At 39.9% G+C, this 14960-nt stretch overlaps 1 protein-coding gene across 4 annotated transcripts in view; it reads left to right on the forward strand.

Annotated features, from left to right (window-relative positions):
• Positions 1-14960, forward strand: part of MAGI2 (membrane associated guanylate kinase, WW and PDZ domain containing 2) — a 1119445-nt gene that overhangs the window by 1001413 nt on the left and 103072 nt on the right. The window lies entirely within an intron of this gene.

Genomic DNA, 14960 nt, shown 5'->3' on the forward strand with positions numbered 1-14960 from the left:
TTGTTTAGGTCTTCTGCCCATTTTTGGATTGGGTTGTTTGATTGTTTCTTATTAAGTCGTATGAGCTGCTTGTATATCCTGGAGATCAAGCCTTTGTTGGTTTCATTTGCAAAAATTTTCTCCCATTCTGTAGGTTGTCTTTTTGTTTTACTTCTGGTTTCCTTTGCTGTGCAGAAGCTTGTAAATTTCATTAGCTCCCATTTGTTTATTCTTGCTTTTATTTCTATTGCTTGAGTAGACTGTTCTAGGAGAACATTTTTGAAATGTATGTCAGATAATGTTTTGCCTATATTTTCTTCTAGGAGGTTTATTGTATCTTGTCTTATGTTTAAGTCTTTGATCCATTTTGAGTTTATTTTTGGGTATGGTGTAAGGGAGTGTTCTAGCTTCATTGCTTTACATGCTGCTGTCCAGGTTTCCCAACACCATTTGCTGAAGAGACTGTCTTTATTCCATTGTATATTCTTGCCTCCTTTGTCGAAGATGAGTTGACCAAAAGTTTGTGGGTTCATTTCTGGGCTCTCTATTCTGTTCCATTGGTCCATATGTCTGTTTTTGTACCAATACCATGCTGTCTTGATGACTGTAGCTCTATAGTATCGTCTGAAGTCTGGGAGAGTTATTCCTCCAGCCTCTTTCTTTCTCTTCAGTAATGGTTTGGCAATTCTAGGTCTTTGATGGTTCCATATAAATTATATTATGATTTGTTCTAGTTCTGTGACGTATGTCCTGGGTAATTTGATAGGGATTGCATTAAATCTGTAGATTGCCTTGGGCAGGGTGACCATTTTGACAATATTGATTCTTCCAATCCAAGAGCATGGGATATCTTTCCATCTTTTAAAGTCTTCTTTAATTTCGTTCATCAATGATTTATAGTTTTCTGTGTATAATTCTTTCACCTCCTTGGTTAGGTTTATTCCTAGGTATTTTATTACTTTGGGTGCTATTTTAAAGGGGATTGTTTCTTTACTTTCTTTTTCTGTTGATTCATTGTTAAAGAAATGCAACTGATTTTTTAATGTTAATCTTGTATCCTGCTACCTTGCTGAATTCTTTGATCAGCTCTAGTAGTTTTTGTGTGGACCTTTTAGGGTTTTCTATATATAGTAACATGTCATGGGCATATAGTGACACTTTCACCTCTTCTTTTCCAATTTGGATGCCTTTCATTTCTCTCTCTTGCCTGATTGCTATGGCTAGGACTTCCAAGACTATGTTGAATAGGAGTAGTGATAGTGGGCAGCCTTGTCTTGTCCCAGATTTTAGTTGGAAGCTTTTGAGTTTTTCACCGTTGAGTACTATGCTGGCTGTAGGTTTGTCATATATAGCTTTTATTATGTTGAGATATGTTTAAAATTCTTTTAAAAATTCAAACAAAGATTTATATGGAAAGATGTTCATTGCCATATTATTGATAGACAGAAAATTCGAACAATGTTAGAAACTTCTCCAAAACTGGAAATGTTGGGATATTTGGGAAATTCAAGGCGTTTGCTGCCATTGACCAACTCTACTGTCTTCCTTGCTGAAATTGTGTACCCAGGATAAAGACGTCTCAGGTAGCCTTCTGACTCAGACTGGATCAGATGCTTGCTCTTTAGAAATGTCCAATGGCCAAGTGCAGTGGGATCGACAGTTTGGGCCACCCCAGCTGAAGGTCTGAGTCCTCACATCCAGGTTTTATTACAGTGCTATAACCTGTCATTATAGGTAGTTCCTACTCTGCCCCCTAAAATCTGCTTTCCTGCCAGAGATTCCCAAGAAGGGCTTTTGCGCAAGTGATAAAATAAAAGTGACCCTGGTCTCCTGCTTTTCTAAAATTTGCGAGGAAAGTTGTGGTGGACCGTATGGGGCAGACGTGCCCAGGCAGCTTGGACATCCGTGGTGGAGGCAGGCAGCTAGTTGAGGGAATTCATAAACTAGGTGGAGGCCCATACAAGCTGTGAGGTAGAACATATTCAGGGCGGCAGTCACAGCAGCAATCCAAGCAGGCACCAGTAGGGGAACATTCATTTCAACCCTTCCTTCCTTCATTTTGTCCTAAAGGCATTGACTCCACTTTCCGTATCTTTATTGCAGGTGACTCAGTGGTCAGCATGCTGCTGGCTCTTAACAATCTTCTGGCTCTGTACCAGCACTGATATTCTTGGTTTCCATGTGTGCACTTTCTCTGACACAGGGTGGAGTATAGACTAGGTCATTACTGACTCTTGCCAACACCGGCTGCAATCCACTGAGCTAGGAAGGAGTTAGTTATCTTTGGTAAAATGCCTTGACCGCTTTCTCAAAGTCCTTGATGATGTCCAGAGGCCCTGAAGTTGTTCTGGAAATTCAGAAGCTTAACTAACAGGTCTCTTATGACATTTTAAGAGTAATTCCCTAAAAAGGATGAAATAAAACTGAACAATCAGTAAAGCAGGTTAAGATTTTTTTCCCACCAAAACTCACCCCAGCAACCAATCAGCCACTGAATAGTCATTTTAATTTAGGGGAGGTACAAATGAAAAGCAAAAGCCAAGATTTCTGTAGTCTTGCACTAATACAGGAGATTTAAATTAAATGGAAAGTGCATTGGACAATAAGTCTGAGCCTCTCTCCAGCTTATCCACTAACTACTGTGTCCCTCAAGCTAATCACTTGGTCTTTTTGTGCTTCTTCCTTATCTAAACTATAAGGAAAGGTGGTCTTAATGGCCTCTGCCAACTCTAAATTAGATTATGTCATGAATCAGCATGAAATTAGGTGTTAGGTTTTGTCTGTGTGTGAAAAGCCTTGGGTAAGTTTGAGGCCTGGATTGTGTCTTTCATTGTCTTAAGCTTTCATTTTAAATTTTTATTACTTTCAGTTTTGATTGTTTTTAAGGTGCTCCTTTAAAACTTTCAGTTCTTTTGTTCATCTTATCCTTTGTCAAGAAATGATCTGAAACAGGCACTTTAGTATACTAAACTAACTCCCCTTTAGGGCATTTTAAGGCAATGTTTTCCTCCTCTTTTTCACTTCGCAGAGCCCTTGTCAAGTGATGGTGTTTGTATATCGCACTGAGATAAAGTGGACAAGGCTGCCGGGGGCACAGGGCAGCCTCTCTGGGAGCTCCCTGGCCTCGCCCAGCCCTCCCAGCTGTCTCCGCCACTGTAGCCTTTAGTGGCTTTAATGGACTCCTTTGAATGGCCCATAGTTACAGAGATTTGCCCCAAAGTGAAGCCTCTGAACAGCAGCAACCAATAAACACCTCAGCTTACATTTCATGGGCTTAGGTTGTGGCAGTGGATTTTCTTCTGTATTGGGGTTTATTCATTGATCACCTTAAAAACGCAAGTAATTGGTGCAACTGGTACTGATGCTGGCACCTTGACCTTCTCTGAGTCATTGTAAATTTTGACCTATCAATGCTCTATCCCCAAAAGTCATTGCTGGAAAGTTTCTGGAGTCCTATCCATGCAGTGGAAAATGGGAATTAGAAAGTGAGTCCGTTGGTTTCTCTGTCATTGGTTTGCAAAAACAGGTTTCCTTTCAGAGTTCTTAACCAGCTTCATAACCTGCAATATTCCCTTAATCCTTAAATGAATCTCTGCTTTGGATTCCTTCAGTAACACAGTGCTTTTGCTTTTATGCTGAGAGTAGTTCACTTGGGAGGCGGCATGGTAGTATCGCCCACACTGGTAATGCGAGTGCTTGTGTAACGGAAGAGATACAGTGGTACAGGGGACGTTAATATGAAATGTCAGTTTTCTCCCAAATATCTGGCTTCTAAATATAACTCATGAAACCATTAAGATAAGCAAATGTCTTCATAATCTTTTGGCAAATCTACACATACCAAAAAGATAAGATTATGTTCCATCTACATATGTTTCAAACTAAATCAATTTTTTCACGTTTATTAGTGTAACTAATTTCTGCTTCAGGAGGTAGCCAGGTGAGTGGAGGGCAGGTTCTAATGATGCAAGTGCATCAAGAAAGGTGGCACTTTCTATGTACAATCCAACCTTCTCATCATGAATCCTTGATTTTAACAGCCCTGATAAAAATATCTACAGAGTAAAGTTCAAACACACTCCTCTTAAATCCAAGACCCTAGGTAATGTAAATACACCACTTTTTACCAATAGGTCCTCCCAGTTCCATTCCATCAAAGCTGATTTAGTTACCCTTGAAAGACAATGTTTGCTTTTCTGCCCCAGTGTTTTGGCTACTCCCTCTTGAAATACCTTCTCTTATCCACTAATAAATGGAATCAAGCTTTCTCCCAGGCACTGTGCTAGGAATCTTCCATTGCATTTAATTGTCATAGTAACCCTAAGAGGCAGAGACTGCTGCCCAAATGAGCAGGTCAAAAATCTCTCAATCTCTGAATGAGATTTTGCCTGACCCCTTACCCTTCTTAAGTGTCTTCTCCAGTTCTTGTATGGAATTCTTATCTGTACCTCCCTTGAGTGTTGACTGCTCCCTTCTATTATTGCATCTGTTATTACTGTCATTCTCACTTTTTCATATTTTTGTTTTGCTACCCCAAAATAAATTGTAGGTTCCTAAGGGCAAGAAATTATGACATTTCTTTGAATCCCTCACAGTTCCTGGTAGCCTGCTTTTCAAGGATTTGTCACATAATGTATGTTGCTGGGATTGGATTGGATCCTCTTATAGTGATCCAGCACTGTTTTCATCCAAGTAAGAGTGTGAATGTTCTCTGCTCAGATTTTCCCTTCCCCTAAACCTATCTGTTCCATCCCTCAAAGGCAGCAAGATGTGTCTTTGAAAATGGGCAAAGTAGCAGAAGATCACTTAGGGGTGGAAGTATGTGCAAGCTGGTCCTTGCCCAGCATGAGAAATTGCATGATAAGAAGGTGGAACTGTAGCAGTGTCCTAGAATGTAGATTTCCCATCAGTTGTTCTCAACCCAAGTAGATGATTCCATATCAGCTCAGGGCCTGATGACGTCTTAGATGAGAAAGGATATCTAATAAATCAGGCCCCGGCCAGCCATCTCGGTGCCTCTGGGAAACCCCTCTAGTCATGAGCATCCAGGTTTCAAAACCCTTGTCCTCTGAAGGGCCAGGCTGTTGGCCTCAGGATGCTCTCTGATTCAGCTCATCCTGGCACTGACTGTTCCCGGAATCGCCATCCATCTGTGTGAACACCACCTCAGGGATAATTATATCACCCTGAACAGGAAGGTTTGGATGGCATCCCAAGCTCCTTAGAAAAAAGTATTACCTCAAATTATTTATTCATTTCACAATCCTTGTTAACAAAGCAACCCTTTTGAGTTCCAAGTGAACAACTTCTGAATCACATTATTTCTTTATAGGATCATACCCAGCTAAAACCAGATGACTAGGACCTGTTGATTAAGTTCCATCTTTTTAGCCCTGAACATGACTGGTTTTGTTCCCAGGTTAAAACCTGGCTGCCTAGGTTCTACCAGTAAGCAGACAAGCAAACAAACAAATAAAGATTCTGCATCAAACTCTTAAGTACTGTGAAAGCCAAACATCAAAGCATCTGTTAACTAAAATGGAAGGACGAATGTAAGCATTTCACTCTCTTAGTTCTAATACATTTAAATCATTAAATTGTAAAAAAAAAAAAAAAAAAAATCCACAGAGATGCACCATCATTATTTATTCTCACAAAGAGGAGCAATACCACCTATTCAAAAAAAAAAAAAAATCTGACTACTCACAGTGAATTTAAAAAAAAATTCTAGACCATTTTTCCTATTTGAATAGAGATCATAAATCGTAAGTTTTCCCCAGCAGGAATCATTTCTCAGAAGGGTTTTATCATTGTGTTCAAAAACTCTGCAGGCAGCAGCAAAAGGTGGACGTGTGGATGTCTTCTTAGCTTCAGCTGTTCGGTTGTCTCAAAGCTCGTAGCAGGGTGATCAGTAGCTGTTCCTCGGGGCTGGTGTCCTGTAGCCCCTTGTTATTCACTGGATGGTACAGGCAGACTGCAGCTGTGAAAAGAGCCCAGACTGTGTACACGGTCCCCTTCCACCAGTGGAAAATGCTCATCACGTTCCCAAACAAATTCTGAGGCTGCAGGTCACTTTTGCAAAAGACACATGTTGTTCATAATCCATTCAGGATCTCATGTTGGATTAAATTCTCTGTGATTTTATTTTTCTTCTTTTCCCCCGAACAGTCAACCACAGAAGAAAAACTGGTGCTGCATATACAACTATTTTAAAAGTATGTTGTTTAGTGAACACAGTCCTGTTATTTATCACCATTTTTCAGCTATATTCAAAGAGTGTCATTGGGAAATATTTTTCCCACTTGTACTGGGATACATAGCACTTCTTTTTATGCCCCAGCTTTCACCAAGGACTCAGGGAGCACCTCTGCCCAAACTCCTTCCTGCTGCACCAAATCCTGGTAAAAGCTATGTTTGTTTATTCACTTGACCACCAATAATTTTGAGATTGAAGCTGGATTTTTCCCAAACAAACCATGGCCAGTATTTTGTTAGAATCATTTCTAGAGATTAATTAGCCAGACTTTACTGAGGGATGATCACTGAGGTGTACACAGTGCCAAAGCAAATTAACTAAATAGTGGGGCCTGCTAATGGCATTTTCATTTTCCAGTCTGATCTCTTCCAGATCTTATTTCTATAAGCCAGGCAACAGTTTACTCCACAAACATGCCCAGATGTTGGGCACCTGATGAACCCATCTGATTTCAAGGGTGAGTTGCCCAAAACCTTCTGTTCAACAACCATTCAGAATAAAGATGTGTATTTATGGATTCATCATGAGAGGAAGGCCTTCCAGTCAGCAAGTGCACATAGTTTATTTAAAAGATGTTCTGAAAGAGAGCAGTTGAAATAACGTGTGGTAGAAGAAGATTTCAACTTAGAAATCTTCATTTCAATGTCTTTTAGACTTGTTAGATGAACAGCAAGATGAAAAATAACTTACATTCCTGTGGGCACTTGACAAAATTAAAATACATTAAAATCTTTATTGTGTTGGTTACCAAGTGTCTTAGTCTGTTCAGGCATCTATATAACAGGATACACACTGGTATCCTATAAACATAAGTTTACAGAAATTTATTTCTCACAGTTCTGGAGGCTGGGGAAGTCCAAGATCAAGGGACTGACAGCTTCAGTGTCTGGTGAGGGCCAGCTTCATAGATGGCATTCTCACGTGGTGTAAGGGGTAAGGGATATCTGCGGGTTCCTTTCATAGGGGCACTAATCCCATTCATGAGGGCTCCACTCTCATGACCTAATCGCCTCCCAAGGCCCCACCTCCAAATACCATCACTTTGGGGATTAGTTTTTTAACGTATGAATTCCGGGAGGACACAAACGTTCAGTTGAGGGCATCGAGTTGGCCACTGATATTGATGCTCCCTCGTGTTAAGTGGCTCAGAGAAGGCTGACAAGTGTAGCTTTCAGCTCCAAGCAATGTATATGATCACAAGTTTTAAAGCAGGCCTCCAGGTACCTAAGTTCATATCCCAGCTGAGTTTATACACAACTAAGTCTTTCACTCTTGAGAGACCAAGGCAAGCTGTTACCAAACATGTTATCCACGTAAAAAACTTGAATACATCAAGCCCTCCTGACTGCCACTGCTGAAAAGCCTCAGTTGAGTTCTAGATTAGCACTGTGCAGTAGAGCTTTCTGAAGTGATGGCATGTTCTACACTGCACTGTAGCCACACTAGCCAGTAGCCATGTGTGGTTACGGAGCACTGGAAATGAGGCTGCTGTCGCTGAGGAGTTAGATTGTTAATTGTCTTTCATTTCAATTAACTGAAATAGCAAGTGTGGCTAGTAGCCACTGTGTTGGACTGCACAGCTCTGGAGCCTTGCAGTGGCCTTTAAGTGCTCTCCCTGCCTCCAGCCTTCTTCCCACTGTCCTGTCCTTCAGTTCACCCTTCACACCGCCACCATGGTACTCTTTTGACAGCAACAAGTCTGATATCATTTCTTTCCTAATCTACTGATGACTTCTGATTTGGCTGTAAAATAAATTCCAAGCCCCCTGGCACAACCAGTAAGGCCTTTCATGACCTGTCTCTTGTTACCTCCATCCCAGGTCTCACTGTTCATGCTCATGCACCCCTGCATCCACAGTGCAGACTGTGCCTTTGCAAGTCACATCACCTGTGACTCTGATGCCTTCCCCATCCCTGCCCCTCTGAAAAAGTCCTGTTCACCTTTTAAAAGACAGACTAGGCAGCGTTTTCTGTTTGAAGTCTTCCCTGACCTCTTCCACTCTCTCCTACCCCTCATGCTTATTCAACATTAGTTATTTTTAACTTATCTCTATTTAGTTCCATCCAAAACCTTCTCTATCTCTCCCTGATGTTTCACTTTTCTTTCATTATTAAGATTTAATTGCACATAGTAAATTTTACCCTTTTAAGTCTCGTCTGAGATTTAACAAATTTGTTTAGTCATGTAACTACTGTCACAAGGATGTCAACCCCTCCCCCAATGCCAGCCCTGGCAACCTTGGATTTTTCTGTTCTGTAGTTTTGCCTTTCCCTATATAAATGGAATCCCACAGTACGTAGCCACTTAGCACAGTGAGTGCATTTGCAGTTCTTCAGGGTTGCTTCATGTGTCAATATCGATTCTTTTTTTTGCTGAATAGCATTCCATTGTGTGAATGTATTATAGTTTGCTCTTCCATTCCCAGGTGGAGGGTATTCTGGTTTTTTTCTGATTTTGGTGATTGTGAATAAAGCAGCTGTGGACCTTTACATACAGGCTTTTGTGTGAAGATAGGTTTGCACTGCTCTTGAGTACCTACGAGTGGGATTGCTGGTTCATGGGGTCCGATTTCCGAAGTGGTTGTTCCACTTTGTGTCTCCCTGGATGAGAGGTCCAGATGCTCCACATCCTTGCAAGTACTTGTTATTTTCAGGCGTTGTTGTTGATGTTAATTTTAGCCATTCCAGAAGGGGTGCATTGGTTTCAGTTTGCATTTCTTCCCTAAAGGCTAATGACATTGAAGACCTCTTCATGTGCTCTTTTACCATCCTTATATCTTCTTTTTCACTTTTGGTCTCTTCCATATAGAATGTAACTGGCAATTCACTGTGGATACATTTTGAGGTTCTTCAGCCTTTGTTTTTTCATTTCTAATTTATTTCTTGTGATAGCATAACAAATCATTTTACAATGATGATTTTAGGTAAAGTTATTATGGAGTCATATGTCTGCTTAGTAACATTGAAAACACATAGAGTTACTATGCTTCAAAATACAAGGTTAAAAAAAAATTAAAAAAAAAAATACAAAACACCAAAATACAAGGGGTGAGAGAAAATACATGTAAGCAGAAATCCAAATGATGTTGAAATGTGCAATATTTGGGCAATAAAGATATGGGTAAGAAAGAAAAATGATATGCAGTGATGGTCTCACTTTACAAATCAGGAAACTCTGACATGATTTGGCCATTCATAGGTCATACAGCAAGCTGTTTTCAATGTTAATACGTGATCAAGATCTTCTCTCTCCTCAACACTTTGCTTGAGGGCCTGTTCATATTTAGTTTTCTCCAGTTATGCAGAGTCATTACTTCAAGTTAAAACATGATCTACCCCGTTAGTGGAACTTTGGCTTCTGTGGGAAACTGAACAGCCAATAAATATTCATGTAATCTTCTGGATAACATATTGAAAAGGACAGCTGGCTCAGGAGGGATCATTTGCCTGGGTTAGTATCTGTTTCCGTTTACATTAAGAAAATATTGCAAGAAGTTATTATCTACCTGAGGGCTTAGGGGAATACAATGAAAAGCTGATATTGCACCTGATTGCTTTTGACATTTACCTATTGTAACAGGGAAACTGTGTGAAGATAGCCAAGTGACTTTTCACAAAACACAATTTCAGAAGCTATAAAAGGAAAAAGGAAATGGCAGAGATAGAACACACTGCATCTGTAAAAATGAGAAACATGACTTGTCAGCAACACCAGCTTGTAACTATCAACCATTTCTACGGGGCCTGCTGAGAAATTACTGAAAGCCAAGTGCATTGATGGGTGTGAAGTCTCAAAGGCAGTCGAGAGATATAGAGGAAAGAAAGTGTGGTTTCATTGAACGTTTTTAAGCCAGTACCTGGGGTTGATGAAATGTAATTGTATGACATTTTCTGAACTCTTGAAAAGAAATCAGTTGTCTTTTATACTTTATCTGTCAGGGCTACAGGAAACAGTAAGACTTTTAAAGTTTGGGTACATAAATTATTGACAGTTTTTTTTTTTCCTGATAGATTCCAGATCTTTAACTGGTACACGAAAATACTGATGGCAACAACTGATTTAAATTTACAAAAGATACTGTAAATTTCTACTTAATGGCATCATTAATATGTGTATCTCCTCCCATTTCTTAGACACCAATGAAATGGTAGTAAAGGAAGAGGAAAGGAATGAGAATGAGTGGGGAAGTTATTTTAAAGACAGAAAAAGGGCAACTCATTTTGCCGGGCAAAGGAAACCCAAAATAAATGGGTAACACAGATCTGCTCATTTTTGTAGAACTCAGAGCAACTCAGAACTTTAAAAACTTGGGGCAGAGTAGAACACAATCACATTCAGGGTCTTTTGACAAAAATGCAAAAAAATACTAATTAGAGGTGATATTTGACTTAGACAAATTTTCTTTAGCAACTTATAGACCAAAATAGGTCATAAAAAGAATGTCCCAGCTACCTTGAAATTAGCATGGTAAAGGATGATTTTTGAGAATAAATGAGATACATCTCTACAGAAGATAAGGGCTTAAATATTTAGAATGGAACTGTTTTCCATTCTCTCCCTTTCCAACTCGTCATACCCCACACACATACCCTTCTGGCCACCTACAGATTCGAGGATCATGACTCTTCTGAAGTTTCTTTAGTTCCTGCCACTCTCCTGTCTAGACATTTTGTCAGATTATGAAGGAGATAAATCATATGGAAAAAATACACAAACTCCTTGAAATGTGGTGGTATACATTAAAGTCTACTTAAAGAAAGGTCAAGAAGGATATTTGCTTTGTAGAGGCTGAATAATGAGTGACTTAGAATAATTTTCACAACGGAATAAGAGAAGGTAATTTTTAGGCCTCTTGAATCATCATGTGAAGAATCAAGGATCTTTTAAGAATATACTTAGCAGAAATCACTTGGACTACCTCTTCTAGTGATGTGCATGGGAGTGAGAAATGCAACCACAGGAGAAATTATTTTTACTCCTTCTCCTGCCACCGTTTGCGATCATTTTTGTTAGTAGCTCTACCATATTCTCATTTACATCTTCCACTGCAGATGTTAAAGGCAGTGGAGTGATATGAAGAGGAAATGTATTATGGATCTAGCCACGTAGGATTAATTATATAATTTTTAGGGCCCAGTGCAAAACGAAAACAAAATCCTTGCTCAAAAATTGCTAAGATGGTCAAGATGGTGACAGCACGCTATTACACCAGACATTAGACCCTTTTGAGCGTAGAAACCTGTGTGGCTGCACAGGTCACACATCCGTGAAAGTGGCCTTGTGTCTACAAACCCACCAAATCTTTCCAAATACTGAAACCATGCTAACCCAACCATGTTCCAGATAGAACAGTCAAGTGATAGCTAATTACAATTCCTAATGCAATGAGATTTCTTTTGGTTAACAATTCACTCTCAGCAAAATAGAAGCATACAAAGTGAGGTATGGCTGATGTGTGTTTCTCTCCAGCACAACAGTTAATACTTTTTAGATGGTGCTTTCTGCCCTTAGAAAGGAGTTCGGCTGGCCTCCCCAGTTGCCAGTCTAGGACCCTCTTTCCATTCTCCCATCTGACCATCTGCTTATTACCAACTGCAGGGTAACTAAACTGTCAACTGGAAGAGAATGACTAGGGTTCTGGGCAGAGTGGGGGGAGTGCACTTTTGGAATATGCAGTCCTTAAAACACCAGCTGCTCGGTTTTAGGTCTTGCAACTCATTTGGCTATGAATTTCAGGAAAGACGTTTTCATTTTTGGAAAGCTGAATTTCACAGACCTCTAGAGGAAAACAAGCCATGCGCTCTGCTTTTTCTTAATTTTCCCACAATTTTTTAAAATACCAAACACATGTTTTCCCTACATCTTTGCCCCCTGATGAACAAGAAAATCTCTTTTGAAGGGCATTGTGTCATACTCCAGGAAGGGACAACATCAAGCTGAATGAGCTTGTCACCATAGAGCATACTCATTCGAGACTTCCAGGAAGGAGAGATGGAGAGCTCAGGTTTCTGAAGGCAAAAAAAAGCAAATCAGGATTCATCACCACATGTTAAAGAGACAGAAGCACTCTGGGATAGTTACTCTGTTGCTGTCCCTAGATGTTCAGTGTCCATCTAGAGGAACCAGGCAGACGCATCATATCTGGGATCTCAGGTAGGGAGTCAGTAGTGATGAGGGCTGGAGGGACCCCACCTACAAAGCATCCTCTCCTTGCTTCTCCCTCCATGGATGTGATAGCACCATCTCTGCCACCATGAGTTGCCTCTTAGCTTAGGGACATCATGCTCTCTCTTCCCCAGTGAGACCTTCCTTTTCCTTCCCACTCTGAGTCCACACCTGGACTCAATAATTCACCCTACTTCTCTTCTCTTGTTACATGTTACCTTTACTAGATTTGCCATTTTTTTTTATTTTGTTTTAAGTATGATTATTCCTGGGCTCCCCAACTGGTCTGGGAGTTTCTTGAGGGCAAATACCATGGTTTTATTTTATTATTGTCTTCCCTACTGGACCTAGCATTTTACCTGTTACTCAGAAGATGCTATGCAGAAATGTGTTGTAAATAGAATAATTGATTCTCCTGCCCTAATCTACAGTTTTAAAATTAGACAGTAAATAATTTTTGTAGATTATTTTAAGAAAAACAACTGGAATCATCCAATTAAAAAAAAAACTTTTCGTACCACGTCATAGATTCTAAACCCAAACTAACTTTGTTGCCTCTTTAAGCTAATGACCTGTTGTTTAACCTTCACAAATTAATGGAATTGTGAGCTAATGAGAATTTATGCTATTGATTGCCTTTGAAGTATTTACTTTTGTCACGCTCGTTTCGGAAACTTCTCACTTGTAAGTTTGACATGATTGATGCAGAGTCCACTTTCCCTGTCTAATGCTTTCCTCCATGTACGACTCCATTTTTGTGGGATCTGTTAACAAGGAGATAATTCAGTGTAAACGTGAATCACAGGCTCTTCCTTCTCTGAAATAAAATACATACAATACAATAAGGGAACATGGGGAAACAAAAGGGGAAGGGGATCTACCACTCCCTTCCCTCAGGCTGGTGCAGCTACAAATTTCATGCACAGTCCACTACCAAAAACTTCAGGAAGAATATACCACCAAAGCAGGGAAAGTCCTGCAGGTAACCATCCCATCTTCTGTATGGGAACTGACCCCGAGTAGAACACAACAAGAGTGCATTGGTTGACCAGTGGCTGAAGGAGCCTGAATAGGCCATACAAAGTCCCAGAAGAGAATCCAGTGGTCAGAAGGGTGCACCATTACTTCCTGTAGGGTATGACTAGAGACCCAAAAAATCCAGGCCATTAAAACTAACTTAGAGAGCATCCTTTGCAACTGATTATGTCTGAATATTCCTACTAAATCAAGTATGCTGTGTTGAGTTGAGCCATGCCAAAAGAGTCAATTCATCTATGGGAAAATACAAAACATATTGCAGTGCAAGTGCACAGTGGTGTTTTACCCAGAAAGAAAGAAAAAAAAGATGGGTTTCTTTTTCCATAACTTACATGATTTACAATTATAAAGGGAAATTTCTAACTAGTAGTATGTTGTGTCCTTCCAAAATGTCAGTTTGTCCAAAGCCACATAACATATTGCAACTTTTCCCAAATAGCTGTGTATCCTAAGCACACTGTGTCAGGAGGACTGATCCAAAGGATTGATTTATGTTGCTACCTGACAGGTGATGTCTGGAAGGCACGCCGTCTAAATGGACTGCGCTCCGGCAGTTACCTTAGTCATCAGTTCTCCGAGAATTAATGAGTGCCATTCATCCCAATAATAGAAACCAAGGTCAGGGCCTCTTCCATGCTCTGTAATTCCATTAGCAATGCACAGAAAGCACATAGGTCATAAGCTCTGTAGACCTTATAACTGAGCGAATGGAGCTGCATCTTGTTTTCAGAGAGCATCTTCCCTGAGCACACTCCTTGTCAATGATTTGTTGCACAGCGGTACTGATGTACGTACTCACGTAGGGGGAGTTCTGGTAAAGGAAAAGTGAGGCTGTCTCCAGCTGCCAAGAGTTTCAAATACTGTTCTTATTAAAGTAAATTCCAACAGAAAACAATTTTAATGAAGCCATTTCAAGCACTTCAATGACTGGACGTACACTTGTACCTTGTGTACTCATCCAGTTGTTATGTAAGCCACTCCGTCATTCCAGGAGGCTGCAGTAGAATTTATTTTAGTTTTCAGTTATTTTCTCTAGGCTTTTATTCATTTATTTTAGTTTTTATGCTACCTACCGTAATAATGTGAAAATGGCCTTGAAACTCAGTTATCACCATATGCAAATAATTCTGTTTAGAATGAAACTTTGATCTTGAAATCTCAAGCAGCATGCTTTCCAAAGCTAAGTCTCATCAGTCATTCTCTCACTCCTCATAATTCAAATTGCTTTCAACCTGCCATACATTAAAAAAAAAAAAAAAAAAAAAAAAAGAAGGGAGTAACCCCCAGGTTTGAAGCCACAGGCGTAGGTTTGAATCCTGGCTTTGACTTCTTTTTTTCTTTTTTCTTTTTTCTTTGTCAGCAGTTAAATAAGCATGATTGTTAAACTTTTACAGCTATCTCACATTGTAGCTGTAAGGATTTAAAATAAGTGCCTAGCACAGTACCTGAAAATTTATTCAAACACTGTGCTAGCCACTTATTTTAAAGTTGAACACATAAAATGTGTGTATGTGTGTGTAT

The sequence above is a fragment of the Camelus dromedarius genome, chromosome 7 (assembly GCF_036321535.1).
Source record: "Camelus dromedarius isolate mCamDro1 chromosome 7, mCamDro1.pat, whole genome shotgun sequence".
Lineage (NCBI taxonomy): Eukaryota > Metazoa > Chordata > Mammalia > Artiodactyla > Camelidae > Camelus > Camelus dromedarius.